Source organism: Electrophorus electricus, chromosome 5 (genome assembly GCF_041902795.1).
Source record: "Electrophorus electricus isolate QZ-2024a chromosome 5, ASM4190279v1, whole genome shotgun sequence".
NCBI lineage: Eukaryota > Metazoa > Chordata > Actinopteri > Gymnotiformes > Gymnotidae > Electrophorus > Electrophorus electricus.
Genome location: NC_137501.1, coordinates 21402285 through 21424385, shown reverse-complemented (window position 1 = coordinate 21424385; position 22101 = coordinate 21402285). Strand labels below are relative to the sequence as shown.

The 22101-nt window shown below is 38.7% G+C and overlaps 2 non-coding genes across 2 annotated transcripts; one reads left to right on the top strand and one right to left on the bottom strand.

The window, feature by feature from the left end:
* Positions 1-7398: 7398 nt before the first annotated feature.
* trnaa-agc (transfer RNA alanine (anticodon AGC)) lies at positions 7399-7471 on the top strand. The gene has a single exon. It is a non-coding gene; the product is annotated as a tRNA-Ala (tRNA).
* A 577-nt stretch (positions 7472-8048) lies between these two features.
* trnaf-gaa (transfer RNA phenylalanine (anticodon GAA)) lies at positions 8049-8121 on the bottom strand. The gene has a single exon. It is a non-coding gene; the product is annotated as a tRNA-Phe (tRNA).
* Between the last annotated feature and the right edge of the window lie 13980 nt (positions 8122-22101).

Sequence of the window (22101 nt, the reverse complement as noted above, 5' to 3'; positions counted from 1 at the left end):
CCATCTATGAGCCAAACGAAGCTGAGGTAGGCCTCATTTCATGAAAACAGGAGTGGTGTGAACCAGGATACAAACACCTTTGGACCAAGCATACATGCAAGCTGACAAATACCCTTCCCTTGTTTAGGTGTTTGGCCAGCAGTCAACTAATGAACTACATTTCAAAAGCATTTGTGAAGAAGCCACTGTTCAAGAGCCTGCCTGTGCAGTGAGGAAACATATCATAAGGAATTACAAGTTCCACAAAAGTTTAAGTAAGATCACTGAATTCAAAGTCTAGAGCACAAAGTCTAGAGCACAATTTTAATCCATTACATTTAATAAAAGTGTAAAGACAAGAACATCTTATTCATTTTTTAGAAAAGGAATGTAAAGGTTAATTAAATGTACTTAAAAAAGAAAACTATCGGATGATGAGTTATGTCTGGCAAAGACAACAAAACCTGAGAGTGTACCTTTAGATGTTGAGTCTAATGCTCTGTCAACTGACCTATTTTGGCTAGTGGTAGCATTCCTTTGTCTTTTTCGGATTAAAATGTTACCAATGAATGTAGCTCCATTTACAATAATATGGTATGTACTCAGAAAATAATGACTTTACCGCTGTGAAATCCATGGACTGGCTGGGCAGGACCTCAACCACACAGTCATGCCTTGAGGTGAACTTTCATTTCCATAACATTTTTGTGCATGAATGGTATGACAAGAAAGTATTTCTTGACCGTTTCTGGACAACATTCTTACCAGTTATAATCACTGCACCAAGTCTCAAGTGATATAGATGAAGGAAGATTATTTCCCCCCAAATTATAACATTTCGCATCATCTTTACCTCCCGATTTGGCAATGTGTTTCTTAGCATCATGTATAAGCAAAAAGACACAGAACATTTTTCCTCACACCGTGAGTGGAGCTAACCATCTCATGCTAGCTACGGTACTATGGCAGCTATTATGTCACATGAACGCGTATAAACTAGTTGGCTTAAAAGGTCTGGAGGTTTTCGATTTTGCAAGTCGTCAAAGCTATAGAAAGGTATTCTGAAACCACTTGCAATCTCATCACAAAGAGAAAGCCTGAGACATGGTCTGCCAGATGTGACATTTCTCAACTTGTAGAATGTTTGCTTAGCATAACAGGGGGAGCAGAATCGATTTCTGCATCTTTCCAGAGGAAGAATGTTCGAGTCGCCATTATGTGAAAACATTTGAAACTGTTGTTGGATTTTGTAGGATGTCCTATTCAGACTTGAGCCACAAGCTTATGTTTGATTACCAAAGGAAAGAAGGATTGAAGTGAAGGGGAATTAGCTCAAGTGGGAGAGCGCTTGCTTAGCATGTAAGAGGTAGTGGGATCGATGCCCACATTCTCCAGTCTAGCTTTTTAACAGATTTCATCAATAGTATTAGAATCACAACCACTGTTTTGGAAGGGTTTTTAGCATTATGCAATGCCTCTTCAAAAGTGTGATTTTCAAGAACTTTAGTAAGCACATGACTTATTTGCATCATCTGTTTTGGTAGGATAAAGCCATCTATGAGCCAAACGAAGCTGAGGTAGGCCTCATTTCATGAAAACAGGAGTGGTGTGAACCAGGATACAAACACCTTTGGACCAAGCATACATCCAAGCTGACAAATACCCTTCCCTTGTTTAGGTGTTTGGCCAGCAGTCAACTAATGAACTACATTTCAAAAGCATTTGTGAAGAAGCCACTGTTCAAGAGCCTGCCTGTGCAGTGAGGAAACATATCATAAGGAATTACAAGTTCCACAAAAGTTTAAGTAAGATCACTGAATTCAAAGTCTAGAGCACAATTTTAATCCATTACATTTAATAAAAGTGTAAAGACAAGAACATCTTATTTGTTTTTTAGAAAAGGAATGTAAAGGCTTATTAAATGTACTTAAAAAAGAAAACTATCGGATGATGAGTTATGTCTGGCAAAGACAACAAAACCTGAGAGTGTACCTTTAGATGTTAAGTCTAATGCTCTCTCAACTGACCTATTTTGGCTAGTTGTAGCATTCTTTTGTCTTTTTCAGATTAAAATGTTACAAATGAATGTAGTTCCATTCACAATAATATGGTATGTATTCAGAAAATAATGACTGTACTGCTGTGAAATCCATGGACCAGCTGGGCAGGACCTCAACAGCACAGTCATGCCTTGAGGTGAACTTTCATTTCCATAAAATTTTTGTGCATGAATGGTACGACAAGAAAGTATTTCTTGACCGTTTCTGGACCACATTCTTACTGGTTATAATCACTGCACCAAGTTTCAAGTGTTATAGATGAAGGAAGATTATTTCCCCCCAATTTATAACATTTCGCATCGTCTTTACCACCCGATTTGGCAATGTGTTTCTTAGCATCATGGCTAAGCAAAAAGACACTGAGAACATTTTTCCTCACACCGTGAGTGGAGCTAACCATCTCATGCTAGCTATGGTACTATGGCAGCTAGTATGTCACATGAATGCGCATAACCTAGTTGGCTTAAAAGGACTGGAGGTTTTTGATTTTGCAAGTCCTCAAAGCTATGGAAAGGTATTCTGAAACCACTTGCAATCTCATCACAAAGAGAAAGCCTGAGACATGGTCTGCCAGATGTGACATTTCTCAACTTGTAGAATGTTTGCTTAGCATGACAGGGGGAGCAGAATCGATTTCTGCATCTTTCCAGAGGAAGTATGTTCGAGTTGCCATTATGTGAAAACATTTGAAACTGTTATTGGATTTTGTAGGATGTCCTATTCAGACTTGAGCCATAAACTTATGTTTGATTACCAAAGGAAAGGAGGGTTAAAGGGCAGGGGAATTAGCTCAAGTGGGAGAGTGCTTGCTTAGCATGTAAGAGGTAGTGGGATCGATGCCCACATTCTCCAGTCTAGCTTTTCAACATATTTGCATCCTTAGTATTATAATATTAGCCACTGTTTTGGAAGGGTTTTTAGCATTATGCAATGCCTCTTCAAAAGTGTGATTTTGAAGAACTTTAGTAAGCACATGACTTATTTGCATCATCTGTTTTGGTAGGATAAAGCCATCCATGAGCCAAACGAAGCTGAGGTAGGCCTCATTTCATGAAAACAGGAGTGGTGTGAACCAGGATACAAACACCTTTGGACCAAGCATACATGCAAGCTGACAAATACCCTTCCCTTGTTTAGGTGTTTGGCCAGCAGTCAACTAATGAACTACATTTCAAAAGCATTTGTGAAGAAGCCACTGTTCAAGAGCCTGCCTGTGCAGTGAGGAAACATATCATAAGGAATTACAAGTTCCACAAAAGTTTAAGTAAGATCACTGAATTCAAAGTCTAGAGCACAAAGTCTAGAGCACAATTTTAATCCATTACATTTAATAAAAGTGTAAAGACAAGAACATCTTATTCATTTTTTAGAAAAGGAATGTAAAGGTTAATTAAATGTACTTAAAAAAGAAAACTATCGGATGATGAGTTATGTCTGGCAAAGACAACAAAACCTGAGAGTGTACCTTTAGATGTTGAGTCTAATGCTCTGTCAACTGACCTATTTTGGCTAGTGGTAGCATTCCTTTGTCTTTTTCGGATTAAAATGTTACCAATGAATGTAGCTCCATTTACAATAATATGGTATGTACTCAGAAAATGATGACTTTACCGCTGTGAAATCCATGGACTGGCTGGGCAGGACCTCAACCACACAGTCATGCCTTGAGGTGAACTTTCATTTCCATAACATTTTTGTGCATGAATCGTATGACAAGAAAGTATTTCTTGACCGTTTCTGGACCACATTCTTACCAGTTATAATCACTGCACCAAGTCTCAAGTGATATAGATGAAGGAAGATTATTTCCCCCCAAATTATAACATTTTGCATCATCTTTACCTCCCGATTTGGCAATGTGTTTCTTAGCATCATGTATAAGCAAAAAGACACAGAACATTTTTCCTCACACCGTGAGTGGAGCTAACCATCTCATGCTAGCTACGGTACTATGGCAGCTAGTATGTCACATGAACGCGTATAACCTAGTTGGCTTAAAAGAACTGGAGGTTTTCGATTTTGCAAGTCCTCAAAGCTATGGAAAGGTATTCTGAAACCACTTGCAATCTCATCACAAAGAGAAAGCCTGAGACATGGTCTGCCAGATGTGACATTTCTCAACTTGTAGAATGTTTGCTTAGCATGACAGGGGGAGCAGAATCGATATCTGCATCTTTCCAGAGGAAGTATGTTCGAGTTCTCATTATGTGAAAACATTTGAAGCTGTTGTTGGATTTTGTAGGATGTCCTATTCAGACTTGAGCCACAAGCTTATGTTTGATTACCAAAGGAAAGAAGGATTAAAGTGAAGGGGAATTAGCTCAAGTGGGAGAGCGCTTGCTTAGCATGTAAGAGGTAGTGGGATCGATGCCCACATTCTCCAGTCTAGCTTTTTAACAGATTTCATCAATAGTATTAGAATCACAACCACTGTTTTGGAAGGGTTTTTAGCATTATGCAATGCCTCTTCAAAAGTGTGATTTTCAAGAACTTTAGTAAGCACATGACTTATTTGCATCATCTGTTTTGGTAGGATAAAGCCATCTATGAGCCAAACGAAGCTGAGGTAGGCCTCATTTCATGAAAACAGGAGTGGTGTGAACCAGGATACAAACACCTTTGGACCAAGCATACATCCAAGCTGACAAATACCCTTCCCTTGTTTAGGTGTTTGGCCAGCAGTCAACTAATGAACTACATTTCAAAAGCATTTGTGAAGAAGCCACTGTTCAAGAGCCTGCCTGTGCAGTGAGGAAACATATCATAAGGAATTACAAGTTCCACAAAAGTTTAAGTAAGATCACTTAATTCAAAGTCTAGAGCACAATTTTAATCCATTACATTTAATAAAAGTGTAAAGACAAGAACATCTTATTCATTTTTTAGAAAAGGAATGTAAAGGCTTATTAAATGTACTTAAAAAAGAAAACTATCGGATGATGAGTTATGTCTGGCAAAGACAACAAAACCTGAGAGTGTACCTTTAGATGTTAAGTCTAATGCTCTCTCAACTGACCTATTTTGGCTAGTTGTAGCATTCTTTTGTCTTTTTCAGATTAAAATGTTACAAATGAATGTAGTTCCATTTACAATAATATGGTATGTATTCAGAAAATAATGACTGTACTGCTGTGAAATCCATGGACCAGCTGGGCAGGACATCAACAGCACAGTCATGCCTTGAGGTGAACTTTCATTTCCATAAAATTTTTGTGCATGAATGGTACGACAAGAAAGTATTTCTTGACCGTTTCTGGACCACATTCTTACTGGTTATAATCACTGCACCAAGTTTCAAGTGTTATAGATGAAAGAAGATTATTTCCCCCCAATTTATAACATTTCGCATCGTCTTTACCACCCGATTTGGCAATGTGTTTCTTAGCATCATGGCTAAGCAAAAAGACACTGAGAACATTTTTCCTCACACCGTGAGTGGAGCTAACCATCTCATGCTAGCTACGGTACTATGGCAGCTAGTATGTCACATGAATGCGCATAACCTAGTTGGCTTAAAAGGACTGGAGGTTTTTGATTTTGCAAGTCCTCAAAGCTATGGAAAGGTATTCTGAAACCACTTGCAATCTCATCACAAAGAGAAAGCCTGAGACATGGTCGGCCAGATCTGACATTTCTCAACTTGTAGAATGTTTGCTTAGCATGACAGGGGGAGCAGAATCGATTTCTGCATCTTTCCAGAGGAAGTATGTTCGAGTTGCCATTATGTGAAAACATTTGAAACTGTTGTTGGATTTTGTAGGATGTCCTTGTCAGACTTGAGCCATAAACTTATGTTTGATTACCAAAGGAAAGGAGAGTTAAAGGGTAGGGGAATTAGCTCAAGTGGGAAAGTGCTTGCTTAGCATGTAAGAGGTAGTGGGATCGATGCCCACATTCTCCAGTCTACCTTTTCAACATATTTGCATCCTTAGTATTATAATATTAGCCACTGTTTTGGAAGGGTTTTTAGCATTATGCAATGCCTCTTCAAAAGTGTGATTTTGAAGAACTTTAGTAAGCACATGACTTATTTGCATCATCTGTTTTGGTAGGATAAAGCCATCCATGAGCCAAACGAAGCTGAGGTAGGCCTCATTTCATGAAAACAGGAGTGGTGTGAACCAGGATACAAACACATTTGGACCAAGCATACATGCAAGCTGACAAATACCCTTCCCTTGTTTAGGTGTTTGGCCAGCAGTCAACTAATGAACTACATTTCAAAAGCATTTGTGCAGAAGCCACTGTTCAAGAGCCTGCCTGTGCAGTGAGGAAACATATCATAAGGAATTACAAGTTCCACAAAAGTTTAAGTAAGATCACTGAATTCAAAGTCTAGAGCAAAAAGTCTAGAGCACAATTTTAATCCATTACATTTAATAAAAGTGTAAAGACAAGAACATCTTATTCATTTTTTAGAAAAGGAATGTAAAGGTTAATTAAATGTACTTAAAAAAGAAAACTATCAGATGATGAGTTATGTCTGGCAAAGACAACAAAACCTGAGAGTGTACCTTTAGATGTTGAGTCTAATGCTCTGTCAACTGACCTATTTTGGCTAGTGGTAGCATTCCTTTGTCTTTTTTGGATTAAAATGTTACCAATGAATGTAGCTCCATTTACAATAATATGGTATGTACTCAGAAAATAATGACTTTACCGCTATGAAATCCATGGACTGGCTGGGCAGGACCTCAACCACACAGTCATGCCTTGAGGTGAACTTTCATTTCCATAACATTTTTGTGCATGAATGGTATGACAAGAAAGTATTTCTTGACCGTTTCTGGACCACATTCTTACCAGTTATAATCACTGCACCAAGTCTCAAGTGATATAGATGAAGGAAGATTATTTCCCCCCAAATTATAACATTTCGCATCATCTTTACCTCCCGATTTGGCAATGTGTTTCTTAGCATCATGTATAAGCAAAAAGACACAGAACATTTTTCCTCACACCGTGAGTGGAGCTAACCATCTCATGCTAGCTACGGTACTATGGCAGCTAGTATGTCACATGAACGCGTATAAGCTAGTTGGCTTAAAAGGTCTGGAGGTTTTCGATTTTGCAAGTCGTCAAAGCTATAGAAAGGTATTCTGAAACCACTTGCAATCTCATCACAAAGAGAAAGCCTGAGACATGGTCTGCCAGATGTGACATTTCTCAACTTGTAGAATGTTTGCTTAGCATAACAGGGGGAGCAGAATCGATTTCTGCATCTTTCCAGAGGAAGAATGTTCGAGTCGCCATTATGTGAAATCATTTGAAACTGTTGTTGGATTTTGTAGGATGTCCTATTCAGACTTGAGCCACAAGCTTATGTTTGATTACCAAAGGAAAGAAGGATTGAAGTGAAGGGGAATTAGCTCAAGTGGGAGAGCGCTTGCTTAGCATGTAAGAGGTAGTGGGATCGATTCCCACATTCTCCAGTCTAGCTTTTTAACAGATTTCATCAATAGTATTAGAATCACAACCACTGTTTTGGAAGGGTTTTTAGCATTATGCAATGCCTCTTCAAAAGTGTGATTTTCAAGAACTTTAGTAAGCACATGACTTATTTGCATCATCTGTTTTGGTAGGATAAAGCCATCTATGAGCCAAACGAAGCTGAGGTAGGCCTCATTTCATGAAAACAGGAGTGGTGTGAACCAGGATACAAACACCTTTGGACCAAGCATACATCCAAGCTGACAAATACCCTTCCCTTGTTTAGGTGTTTGGCCAGCAGTCAACTAATGAACTACATTTCAAAAGCATTTGTGCAGAAGCCACTGTTCAAGCGCCTCTATGTGCAGTGATGAAACATATGATAAGTTATTGCAAGTTTCAGGAAATTTTAAATAGGATCACTGAATTCTAAATCTTTAGTGCTATTACAACATGAAAACCTCCGATAGCATAAAAACAGCAATGTGGCCATCATTTTTTAGTAAAAGAACGTAAAGGTTTATGAAGTACACATAAAAAAAAGCACACCATCGCAAGAGGAAATCAGTACTACACAGTTCCCGAAACCCGGGATTGAACCAGGGACCTTTAGATCTTCAGTCTAACACTCTCCCAGCTGAGCTATTTCCGCTAGATGGCCCGTCCATTTGCCTCCTTATGATGAAAATGTTACCAATATATGTATTCCCATTTACAATATTGCATACACACAGAAAACAATGACTTTACCACTGTGAAATCCATGGACCACGCAGCAGGACCTCACGGCGCAGTCATGCCTTGAGGTGCACAGGGCGAAACTACACCTGTAGTGAGTAATTACAGCTAACAAGCAACTAACAACTAGGTTCAGATAATTAGCCTTGAATTTTCCAGAATCTAATGCAAAAGTATGTAAACTCAGATCCTACCTTAACCAAGCAGAGAATTAATCCAACGAGAAAAACCAAAGCACACAGGGCACAGGAAACAAGTTTAAACTTGTGTGAAAGAAGGGCTTGTGTATCTGTTTGTGTGTGTGTGTGTGTGTGTGTGTGTGTGTGTACCATATTGCTTGTTTAATGTTGGGGTATTCAAATGGAAATTGAGAACTTATACTTTTAACATGGGAAGTTAAACACACTGCCTGCACAAAAGAAAATAACTCTCCCATACCATCACGCCATTGGAGAGTGTTGGTGACTGCCTAATGCCCATCATCAGTGTGGAGTGTTCCACAACGTTGAGCCTAGTTTGTCCTCATCAGTCATATTTTGAGCTTGTAATACATGTTGAAATGGCATTGGTGGTCCGGCATGAGGGTGTAAACACACCAAACTGACAACAATTGTGAGGGTGAAAACACACCAAAATCAAAAGCTCATTCCTCATCACCGGTACAAAGGAAACTTGTTGACTGCAATGTCAGATTCATTAGCAAGTTTGTAGGGTTTCCTACATGTAAAATAATGCTCCTGAGGCTTTAACCCTTATAATCACCTGCTTTGGGTAGCAGAAGCTGCTATAATTAACAGATACTCTAGACTGAAAGCACTTTCTAAGTCACCAGCAGAATGTCTTTTATGAATCAAAACAGGTTTACTGCATTTATGTTGAGTGTCAGTGTCAGGCAGGGAAGGAGGCAGGGAGCATGCAGGAAGGAAGCAGTATTTACAGCTGCATTGATAGGTGCATGCAGTCATAGAAGAGTCTTAATAGAGTCTCATGCACCCCAGAAATGGGATAGGCCTTATTCACTCTGAAAACTACACTTGCACTCTTGTGGACTTAACATAAGTTCACAAATGAATCTATTCATTTGAATGTTTCTGGGCTGGATAAGAGGAAACTTTTAATAGGAAGTCAAAATTATTTTGATGGCAGTGAACAGTTCTAGCTTAGTGCTCAAATAATTGGGATTGACCACAATAGACATATTGTATATATTATATAATATCATATATTGTATAGTAGAGGTGAAAATAGCTTTGGAAGTTGGTTAATAAAATAAATAAACTTGCATTTGTGAACATATCTTGAGATTCTAAATGTTACACTTTGAATTTGACTCCAATCAAACTACTTTCATTCTTCAGTCCATAGCCTAACTGTAGTGTCTTGTGATCTCAATCTATGTACTGTTTCCTCTGGCAGCACACCCCCATTTAAAGCTGGCTTAATTAGCCAATGGATTGATTGCATTTGCTATTACACTATAATATATATCAATGTCAGCCTGCTCAAGTGTCACATGCCAAGTTAGATTTTAATTTTAATTTTCTTTCATACACCATTGCCAGAATGTTCTGAAAAGACAGCCTTTATACTATAAAGGACAGCTTTTACACTGTAAAGGTCAGCTTTTAGAGTGTACAGGACAGATTTTAGACTGCAAAGGACAGTGAAGAACAGCTTTTCCAATGTAAATGACAGCTTTTAGACAATAAAGGACAGTAAAGGTCAACTTTTAGAGTAAAGGACATAAGCTTATGGCTCAACTCTGAATAGGACATCCTACAAATCCAACAACAGTTTCAAATGTTTTCACATAATGGCAACTCGAACATACTTCCTCTGGAAAGATGCAGAAATCGATTCTGCTCCCCCTGTCATGCTAAGCAAACATTCTACAAGTTGAGAAATGTCACATCTGGCAGACCATGTCTCAGGCTTTCTCTTTGTGATGAGATTGCAAGTGGTTTCAGAATACCTTTCCATAGCTTTGAGGACTTGCAAAATCGAGAACCTCCTGACCTTTTGTACTGTGACAGCTAGTATGTCAAATGAATGCATCTAACCAAGTTGGCTTGAAGGGTCTGGAAGTTTTCACTTTGGAAGTCCTTAAAGCTGTGGAAATGTATTAGATTAGCATTGGCAATCTCATTACGAAGAGAAAGCCTGAGACAAGGGCTGCCAGATGTAGAATATTGGATTAGCATAGCAGGCACAGCAAAATAGATTTCTGCATCTTTCCAGAGCAAGGTTGTTTGAGTTGCCTACATGAGAAAACATTTGAGGCTGATGTTGGATGCCATTGCATTTGAATATTTTGTTATATACTGTGTCGATTGATGCTGGAGATTCATTTTCACTCATACTCTGCATTTTCTGATTCACCATGGTTTTGTGTAATATATTGAACAGTTTTGATCATATACATGAAATGTTTTCCATTAGGTGTCCTAGACTTCTCCAAAGTGTCCAAAAATCTCTCCAAATGCACAAAAAGTCATTAATCACTGTACATCATGTTTGCATGTTCACATTAAGTTACTTTTCTAAGCTCATGTGATGCAAAAATCAGATAGATCCTATACAACTTTCCTGTTTACTTTAAATTGTTGGTCATCTGGAGTGTAAGGGTGGGTTTAATTTTTTAAATGCTCTTCTCCTGTTTTTGACTAGGGAGTTATGGAAGAATATTGTACTTTTTTGTTAGTTTAGTTAATTCCTACCTCCCCTAACAATCTGATGTTTGGTTTGTTGCTTTGGTATTAATTCACCCTGACATTATTCCTGGATTGAACTAAATAAAATTGAATGTGTAAATAAAGTAGATTAAATAGGAAACCATGATTCAAGTTTTTTTTCCTTCATCCAGTCTTACAGCCATGGAATTTTGGTTGGCAGGGGACACCACATCGCCTGTGTGCAGCCATCTGTCACTGATCCTATGAACTAAGCCTGTTCCAGCACAGCCACCCCCACCACCTCTTCCTGCCTCCTCTTTCCATAGTCTCTGATCTGGTTCACCGGAATACTATCTAGATACACCTGTTGCCTATTCTCTTCTGTACATAGATCTCCTATTTAAGCACTCCTCTGTCATACTCTCACTGTGAAGTATTTCTGATTGCATGATGCATACTGAGCCTTTCGTTTATGTTAGATTTCCTGGTTACCGAACACTGTCTGTTCTCTAGATCCTGTCTTCTGCCTGATCCTTGGACACCTCCCAGACTCTGCCCCTCATTTGTAACCCTGGACTGGCCTTATCTAGTGTACAGACAAGCTCCCTCCTGCCTGCTTTGCTACATTGAGGATCCTACTGAAATCTCTCCATTCACTTCAAGCCTGCTTTACTAACCCAATAAAACCTCTTGCATTTGGATTCTTCCTCTCTCCTGTGTTTGCATTCACTACATCACTGCTTTCAAGAGGGAAGTGGACCTATGTCAGGGAGACACCCTCCTATAGCAGCCAGGAGATTGGGTATTGGCATCACATTTAAGGTCAACCTTATGGGTGGCTGTATTTTATTATCCCTTCATGTGTTGGCGTGATCATTTCAGTCCTTTCCATGTTTGCTTAGCCTACCCTCGGGAATGTAGAAGGTGGTCCGGCTTACACCGTGAACACCTTACTGAGCTCCAGGCTGCGCACAGGATGATTGCATCATCAGGTGGACTAGAATGAGTACTGACCTGAGGAGAGAAGCTGGCTGTCAGCCACTCAGATACTGTGGCTTGATAATATTGCATCCTTTCACCACATTCACCCTTCCTCAGCATGGTCCTCAAGGCCCTCAGTGGGCCACTCGGACATGGGCACTGTTACACCCTGGTCTTAACCTGCATTCTGTTTTCCTAATTATCCCTGTATGTCCCCATCCGCAGCAGCTTACATTAGCCTCCTACAGGGATTAAACTCCTGCTACACATGTGTCCTCTAGAATAATAAAATAAATTTCTTGATAGCATCAGGTATTCTTAAAATACAGTAGCTCTATCAACGTGAAATTTCATAGGGCTAATATAAGTATCTGCTTCCTGATTTTCAGTCTACATCCAACCATTTGCCAGAAATCCACACGGAATACACCATGTTTTTGTCACGGTATGGCTCTTCCGCCCTCAAATGTCTGTGTCTGTGCATGCGTGTTTGTGTGCGTGCGTGTCTGTGTGTGTCTGTATTGCCACACCCTCTTGTGTTGTGCAGCTGATCCTTGTTGTGTGTAATTGTCATGAGTGTATATAAGTCTCGTGTCGTATCGTCAAGGTTGTCGGTGTTTGACCCATGTAGTGTGTTTGTGTGTGCATTGAGCTGTGCTTGTGATTAAAAATGTATGTTCTGTTTAGCATGCCTCGTCCCCGCATTCTCCTTGACCTGTTAAACGTCATAGTTTTCTTGGTAAATTTCCAAAACAATTGTGCCTGTCCTATTAAATGGCCTTTCAAAACATGCTTCCGGTATAAGATAACTTCAGATTTTGTCATAGAAAATTCAATTACCATCAAAGTAACTGCATGACATGTTTAAACAGTGTATAGAATGTTAGTAAAGTTCTTTATTTGCTTAATCACATTTTTGTACAAAAACATGCGTTTCTTTCCTTTGTAATCTAACACAAATTATGCAAGCCTTTAGTTACCATAAAATGCACATTACTCATGTAGCAGGGCTATTGAGTAGAGCAATAAGACCCTCATTTCTTTAATTCTGTGGTTTCTATTGAGCCATAAAGAGCTATTTTTTTTTTAGTGCAAGCAAGTCTCACCCACCATGGACCAAGATGTGAAAGGGGTGGGGGTGGGGGGCTATAAAATTACTTCACAAACTTTTTCCAGCTGCAAGTGGTGTGATTGGCAGCTGTTTCCATAAATAGAGTATATATGGTGTGTGTGTGTGTGTGTGTTTGTATATATATATATATATATATATATATATATATATATATATATATATATATATATATATATATAGAGAGAGAGAGAGAGAGAGAGAGAGAGAGAGAGAGAGAGAGAAATAGAGGAAGTATAGCATGACTGAAAATGAATCTCCTGCATGCGATTACACATTATAAACCCTAAAAATAAAAGGCATTGTTTATATTAGATTATCTCAAATGGAACCTAAATGATGAAAAAATAAGCCTGGATGTGAATATATGTCTTGGCCCAAGTGTCTGCTTAAATTTGATTCTTGAATGATCATTATGCTATTTGTATAATTTCAGATAATTAGTGTTAAAATGAATGAATACAAATCGTTCAAAAAAAGAGCTTAAAATTGGAGGTGCGCTTAGCCACATCTATCTGACATTTCAAACTAAGCTACTGTTTACTCTCCTTTAGTTTACTTCATTTTGGTTCTTGGTCTTTGGTTTATTTAATAAACCAATCCATGCTCACTCATCTGCCTCACCCAAACATGTCACATGACTGCTAAATATAAAACAATGAAAAAACGCTGGTCTTAAAATCATACATTCCTGAGATACAAAACCACAGTGACTGATATTTGAGTTCTTCTGTACAACAAATTCACGAATATTATTATTAATAATGTGATTGCATTTCATCAAACTGATGATAGGGTCAATGACCTTTTGGGACCTTATCCATGTATCTTCCATTCACTCAATTTCAATTTTTAAATTAAAAAAATGTATAATGAGGATTTTGGGGATTTATTGCTTTGGCTATGTGAGGCGGTATATGCAGAACATGTGGGAACGGTGGGTGCTTTGACATTCAACATCTAGACTAACTCAACAGCAATTGATATCACAACTTGAGATTGACGAGGTACAACACAGAAGCTATGGCAAGGGGGAGCCAGGATGACAGGTCAGAGGGGAGATATCATCATTACCACACCCAGACCTTGGGAACCAAACATAAAGCTCAATACTAGAGCTACTGAGATTCAAATTCTTCAAAAAAAGCTGGACAGGCAAGAAAGCCGCACCTACACCAAGTGAAGTAACTGAAAGGCTGAATGCAGCCCTAAGGGCCATCCCTACTGTGATCATCACTGAAATCAATGAGCTGATATATCTATCTAAGTATCCTCCAAGACCAGAAGTCAGCCAGCTACCAGAAATGCAGGTACCTGAGAAATACTCAAGCTGTCCATACCTGAGTCCTTGGAGACTGCCAAGTCTCTATTCTGGCTGACTGCCTGAAGAGATACACATGAGAAGTAGAAGAAAATATTCTCCAATGAGCTGTGACAGTGGCAACAGCATAAGAACAGAGCCCCCAAAGCTGGAGAATGAACAATACTGGAAAGGCATATGGGAGAAGGAGGCATCACCATGTGCCAACCATAGAGGCCAACTTTCAGCCAATACCACAAGCCAATATATATATATAGATAGATAGATATAGATGTATGTGTGTGTGTGTGTTTATAAACCTATGTGTGTCTGCCTGTGTGTTTGTTAACAATGGGATACCATTCCCATCGTCTTGAAACTCTGGAGCTATCATGTCAACCACACCTAACCCCTTTAGTTCTGCCTGAAGTGTTCTCCCTGTGTGTATGAGACATTACATTAACAGTTCTTTCCATTTGTTAGTGACACTAGCATTCCCACTTTTCTTGAATGATCCCAGATGGTAAAAAAGAGCTTTGACTCTTGCAAACTTCATCTTTTTTGTTGAACAAAAAGAAAGATGAATAACTCGCTTTATGGCCTGTTTCCTCACGTGCATACCAAGGCCAGTATGCATCCAAATGTCATCTGTATAGTAGGAGTGCAGACTTTGAAAAATGTTGGTGTCATGAGGAATCGAGAGTTTTGTCCCTGGTGGTCTAGTGGCTAGGATTCGATTCCTGGTCAGGGAATGCACTTGAAAACATAAACTTCCTTCGAGTCGGATTTGAACCGATGGCCTAAGGATAACTGTTTTAACCTCTAGAGTCCTCCTCTCTACCACCTGAGCTATCGAAGGTAACAGAGACAGCACCCCAAAGGTCCAAACACCAGTATGTTGGCAAGAAACACAGCCAGTTGTGGATGTTTAAATTGTAAAGTTCATTTGACATAAATCTCTTCTGATGACATTTAGATGCATACTGGACTTTGTGTACATGAATGGAGAAAGGACATAACTGGTCAGAATAACATTCAATGCTTTTGTAAAAAACTTTCTAAAGTGTTTCATGTAGAGAGAGAAACGAGTGGCTGAAATATCAGAAACATTAAAAGTGCAATGTGCACATATGGAAAAAAAATTGGTCAGGGTGCAGTGAGTCTTTGATAACCAAGATTGTTGTTGTTTTGGCCCTCGATTAAGCAATGGCATTACACAATGTCAGGTCTTTCTCAGTCAAGTGCAAAGAATGAAGTAGAGGGCAAGGACTTGAACATGCACATGTCCTCACCTGAATACAGACAATTTACCTGAAAAACAATTGCCTCAAAGGTTTGTTCCAAAATTGCTTCCCTGATGCATTAGCTAACAGTCAGCACAAGTGTGAATGTTGAAGATTCATTCAAGCATCAGTCTGTATTGTGTACAAAAGGAAGTGAACAGAAAGGTATGAGAAAGTACATCCTCCACTGACAAGCTTCTGTTGTTTAAATGTAAATGGATTCTGTGACTAGAACAAGTCTGCTCCTTCTCTCGGCCTATATTGAAACTGCTGACCGCACTACAAGTACACAAGGTGCAATGAACTTTCTATCAGAATGATCTCAGTAAGTCAAAAAGGATAGGCTCAGAAGTCTTGATTTTATAAAATAAGCAGGATCTTAACATTTACTCCTTGCTAAGAGAACTAGCTAGCCTAACTTGGGATAACAGCCAACACACCTTGTCACAGATGGGGGAAAGGATAGAAATGTGAAAGGTCAGTTTAGTTAGCAGGGTCCTGATTCTTGATTTGATCAAGAGGTATTCAATGCAAGTTCACAAGCACGCTTTAGTGGCAAAGTAACAATGTTTTCACTTGCACAGGGATGTGAACCCTACACCCTCAGAGTAAAAGTCTGCTGCTCTAGCATCTGAGGTTTGTAGTTTACCTACAACGCATCTTAGCTAATCAAGAAGGATTCAGGACATGGAAACTAAGTCTCAAGCTTTGATATGGTATCTGTGTGCCAATGACACACAAGGGCCCACATGGACTGGTTTGGTCATCCTCTCCAATCCAGGACATCTTAACTGACATGACAGGTTAAGAGCTTTGAAATAGTGAAAGAGACAAATGGGGAATGCTATAACATCTGTCAGCTAACTCCTTTGGCATTGTGGTGCCATAGCATGCTAAGTATTATGTGAGATCCAGTCAGTTTGCATATAATGAATGCTCTTCTTCTCCTCTTAAAATTCTGTAGAGTTTTACAAATATATATATATATATATATATATATATATATATATATATATATATATATATATATATATATATATATATATATATATATATATATATATCTATATATATATATCTATATCTATATATATATATATATATGTGTGTGTGTGTGTGTGTGTGTGTGTGTGTATGTGTGTGTGTTTATGTGTTTATAAACCTATGTGTGTCTGCCTGTGTTATCATGTCAACCACACCTAACCCCTTTAGTTCTGCCTGAAGTGTTCTCCCTGTGTGTATGAGACATTACATTAACAGCTCTTTCCATGTGTTAGTGACACTAGCATTCCCACTTTTCTTGAATGATCCCATATGGTAAAAAAGAGCTTTGACTCTTGCAAACTTCAGCTTTTTTGTTGAACAAGATGAAATAGCTCAGCAGGGAGTCGAAAGGTCTCTGTTTCGATCCTATGTTTCGGCATCTGTGCAGTACTGATTTCCTCTTCTGATGGTGTATTTTTTTTAAGTGTACTTCATAAACCTTTACGTTCTTTTACTAAAAAATGATTGCGACGTTGCTGTTTTTATGCTATCGGAAGTTTTCTTGGCGTAATAGCACTAAAGACTTTAAATTCAATGATCCTATTTAAAATTTCCTGAAACTTGCATTATCTTATCATATGTTTCATCACTGCACATAGAGGTGCTTGAAGAGTGGCTTCTGCACAAACGCTTTTGAAATGTAGTTCATTAGTTGTAAGCTGGACAAGGGAAGGGTAGGCGTCAACTTGCATGTATGGTTGGTACAATATTATAGGAATCCTGTTTCACACCACTCCTATGTTTTCATGGAATGGGGCCTACTTCAGCTAGCTTTTTTGCATCATCTGTTTTGGTAGGACAAAGCCCGTCCATGAGCCAAAAGAAGCTGAGTTAGGCCCCATTCCATGAAAACAGAAGTGGTGTGAACCAGGATTCCAACGCATTTGGACCAAGCATACATGCAAGCTGACAAATACCTTTCCCTTGTTTAGGTGTTTGGCCAGCAGTCAACTAATGAACTACATTTCAAAAGCATTTGTGCAGAAGACACTGTTCAAGAGCCTGCCTGAGCAGTGAGGAAACATATCATAAGGAATTGCAAGTTCCAGAAAAGTTTAAGTAAGATCACTGAACTCAAAGTCTAGAGCACAATTACACCATTACATCTATCAATAGCGTAAAGACAAGAACATCTTATTCGTTTTTTAGAAAAGGAATGTAAAGGCTTATTAAATGTACTTAAAAAAGAAAACTATCGGATGATGAGTTATGTCTGGCAAAGAGAACAAAATCTGAGAGTGTACCTTTAGATGTTGAGTCTAATGCTCTCTCAACTGACCTATTTTGGCTAGTGGTAGCATTCCTTTGTCTTTTTTGGATTAAAATGTTACCAATGAATGTAGCTCCATTTACAATAATATGGTATGTACTCAGAAAATAATGACTGTACCACTGTGAAATCCATGGACCGGCTGGGCAGGACCTCAACAGCACAGTCATGCCTTGAGGTGAACTTTCATTTCCATAAAATTTTTGTGCATGAATGGTACAACAAGAAAGTATTTCTTGACCGTTTCTGGACCACATTCTTACCAGTTATAATCACTGCACCAAGTCTCAGGTGATATAGATGAAGGAAGATTATTTCCCCCCAATTTATAACATTTCGCATCATCTTTACCTCCTGATTTGGCAATGTGTTTCTTAGCATCATGTATAAGCAAAAAGACACTGAGAACATTTTTCCTCACACCTTGAGTGGAGCTAACCATCTCATGCTAGCTACGGTACTATGGCAGCTAGTATGTCACATGAACGCATATAACCTAGTTGGCTTAAAAGGTCTGGAGGTTTTCGATTTGCAAGTCCTCAAAGCTATGGAAAGGTATTCTGAAACCACTTGCAATCTCATCAAAAAGAGAAAGCCTGAGACATGGTCTGCCAGATGTGACATTTCTCAACTTGTAGAATATTTGCTTAGCATGACACGGGGAGCAGAATCGATTTCTGCATCTTTCCAGAGGAAGTATGTTTGAGTTGCCATTATGTGAAAACATTTGAAACTGTTGTTGGGTTTTGTAGGATGTCCTATTCAGACTTGAGCCATAAGCTTATGTTTGATTACCAAAGGAAAGGAGGGTTAAATGGAAGGGGAATTAGCTCAAGTGGGAGAGTGCTTGCTTAGCATGTAAAAGGTAGTGGGATTGATACCCACATTTTCCAGTCTAGCTTTTCAACAGATTTGCATCCTTAGTATTAGAATGTTAGCCACTGTTTTGGAAGGGTTTTTAGCATTATGCAATGCCTCTTCAAAAGTGTGATTTTCAAGAACTTTAGTAAGCACATGACTTATTTGCATCATCTGTTTTGGTAGGACAAAGCCTGTCCATGAGCCAAAGGAAGCTGAGGTAGGCCTCATTGCATGAAAACAGAAGTGGTGTTAACCAGGATACCAACACATTGGGACAAAACATAAATGCAAGCTGACACATACCCTTCCCTTGTTTAGGTGTTTGGCCAGCAGTCAACTAATGAACTACATTTCAAAAGCATTTGTGCAGAAACCACTGTTCAAGAGTCTGCCTGTGCAGTGAGGAAACATATCATAAGGAATTGCAAGTTCCACAAAAGTTTAAGTAAGATCACTGAATTCAAAGTCTAGAGCATACAGTCTAGAGCACAAAGTCTAGAGCACAAGGTCTAGAGCACAATTTAAACCATTACATTTAATAAAAGCATAAAGACAAGAACAACAGAGGTAGTTGGATGGACGTCCGCATTTTTCATGTTCACGCTACTTAATTCAAAGTAGAGAGAGGCAGATTATGAGTATGGTTCTGACAGGTGAGGAAGCGCAGGTGACTTGGAGGTGAGTGAGAAAAGGAACAAATATTGATACTGAAGATCTAATAATGCCATTACACTATACCCTGAAAGATAAACTCCTTTCAGCCTTAATATATGCATAATGATTCTTGCTTTTCACTTGTTCAGTGATGATATTTATTTCTTGTCCAGTCTGGTTCATTCAGAGTAAAGACATAGAGGGAGAGAGTATGAGAGTAATAATAATAATAATAATAATAATAATAATAATAATAATAATAAGAAGAAGAAGAAGAAGAAGAAGAAGAAGAAGAAGAAGAAGAAGAAGAATAGATTACAAATACATATGAGCCATAAAGAAAAGCCCTACTTTAAAAAAACCCAAAAACATTAGGACTAATAAAATAGTCTTCCAGTGTTTGTGGGCTGTGGTAATTAATAAAACAATCAAATTCATAACTATAATGAATTGATAGGAGAATAGATGACTGGACAGGAGAAGAGAAAAAGTAGCAGGAATAAAAGTATGGAGAGCAGAGAAGAGATGATTGGAGACCAGAGAAGAGCAGAGACGTAGGGGTGAGAGGAGAGATGAGGAACATAAATGCGAGAAGAGATGATGGGAGAGCAGGGGAGAAGAAAATTTGATTCGAAAGAAACTTACAATATAGAACCAGAGGGGAAAAGGAGAGAGGTTTAGAGTGGAGAAGATAAGTGAAGAGGTGTAAATGAGAGGAGATGTCCCTGATGCCCTCCCAAGTCTACTTATAAGTAAATAAAAACATCAATTTCCTAAACCAAACAGCCTGTAGCTTCAGTTGGTTTGTGCTGTATTGTTTGCAGAAGATTCTGTAAGAGTAGCGACAATCACAAGATGCCTGGGAGAGATGGTTGTCAAAGACCCCCAGCCTCTTTCTATAGTGGAAGAGGAGAGTTTCTAGGAATAAGTGAGGACCCTTGATCCCAGTTATAAAATCCCTATCAGAAGATTAATGACTGAGGCTCATTTATCATCTCTTGTCTAAGAGTTGTGCTTACCACTGACACGTGCAATTCAATGTCATATGATTGAGGTTTGGCAGATGAAGGATTTTAGTTTGAAAACCCACAAATTCGATGGACTGTATACAGCTGATAATATCAGTGTGGTGATTAAAAGAAAATAAGGAGATGAATGGACCTTAACAGAGAAGGTAGCGACAGTGGTAACAGACAATGGGCAAATATGGTTACTGCAGTGCAAAAAGCAGGGTGGAGGCATTATGCTTGTTTTACACAAATGTTATAATTTATTGGTAAAGGAAGTCTAAAATCTGTCATTTATAGTCTAAAAGCTGTCCTTTACAGTGTAAAAGTTGTCCTGTACTGTCCTTTACAGTCTAAAAGCTGGCCTTTACACTCTAAAAGCTGACCTTTGAAGTCTAATAGCCGTCCTTTACTCTAAAAGCTGACCTTTACTGTCCTTTATTGTCTAAAAGCTGTCATTTACAGTGCAAAAGCTGCCCTTCACTGTCCTTTACAGTCTAAAAGCTGACCTTTACAGTGTAAAAGCTGTCCTTTACACTATAAAGGCTGTCTTTTCAGAACATTCTGGCAATGGTGTATGAAAGAAAATTAAAATTAAAATCTAACTTGGCATGTGACACTTGAGCAGGCTGACATTGATATATATTATAGTGTAATAGCAAATGCAATCAATCCATTGGCTAATTAAGCCAGCTTTAAATGGGGGTGTGCTGCCAGAGGAAACAGTATATAGATTGAAATCACAAGACACTACAGTTAGGCTATGGACTGAAGAATGAAAGTAGTTTGATTGGAGTCACATTCAAAGAGTCATTTAGAATCTCAAGATAGGTTCACAAACGAAAGTTTATTTATTTTATTAACCAATTTCCAAAGCTATTTTCACCTCTACTATACAATATATGATATTATATAATATATATAATATGTCTGTTGTGGTCAATCCCAATTATTTGAGCACTAAGCTAGAACTGTTCGCTGCAATCAAAATAATTTTGACTTCCTATTAATAGTTTCCTCTTATCCAGCCCAGAAACATTCAAATGAATAGATTCATTTGTGAACTTATGTTAAAACCACAAGAGCGCAAGTGTAGTTTTCAGAGTGAATAAGGCCTATCCCATTTCTGGGGTGCATGAGACTCTATTAAGACTCTTCTATGACGGCATGCACCTATCACTGCAGCTGTAAATACTGCTTCCTTACTGCATGCTCCCTGCCTCCTTCCCTGCCTGACACTGACACTCAACATAAATGCAGTAAACCTGTTTTGATTCATAAAAGACATTCTGCTGGTGACTTAGAAAATGCTTTCAATCTAGAGTATCTGTTAATTATTGCAGCTTCTGCTACCCAAAGCAGGTGATTATAAGGGTTAAAGCCTCAGGAGCATTATTTTACATTTAGGAAACCCTACAAACTTGCTAATGAATCTGACATTGCAGTCAACAAGTTTCCTTTGTACAGGTGATGAGGAATTAGCTGTTGATTTTGGTGTGTTTTCACCCTCACAATTGATGTCAGTTTGGTTTGTTTACACCCTCATGCCGGACCACCAATGCCAATTCAACATGTATTACAAGCTCAAAATATGACTGATGAGGACTAACTAGGCTCAATGGTGTGGAACACTCCACACTGATGATGGGCATTAGGCAGTCACCAACACTCTCCAATGGCGTGATGGTATGGG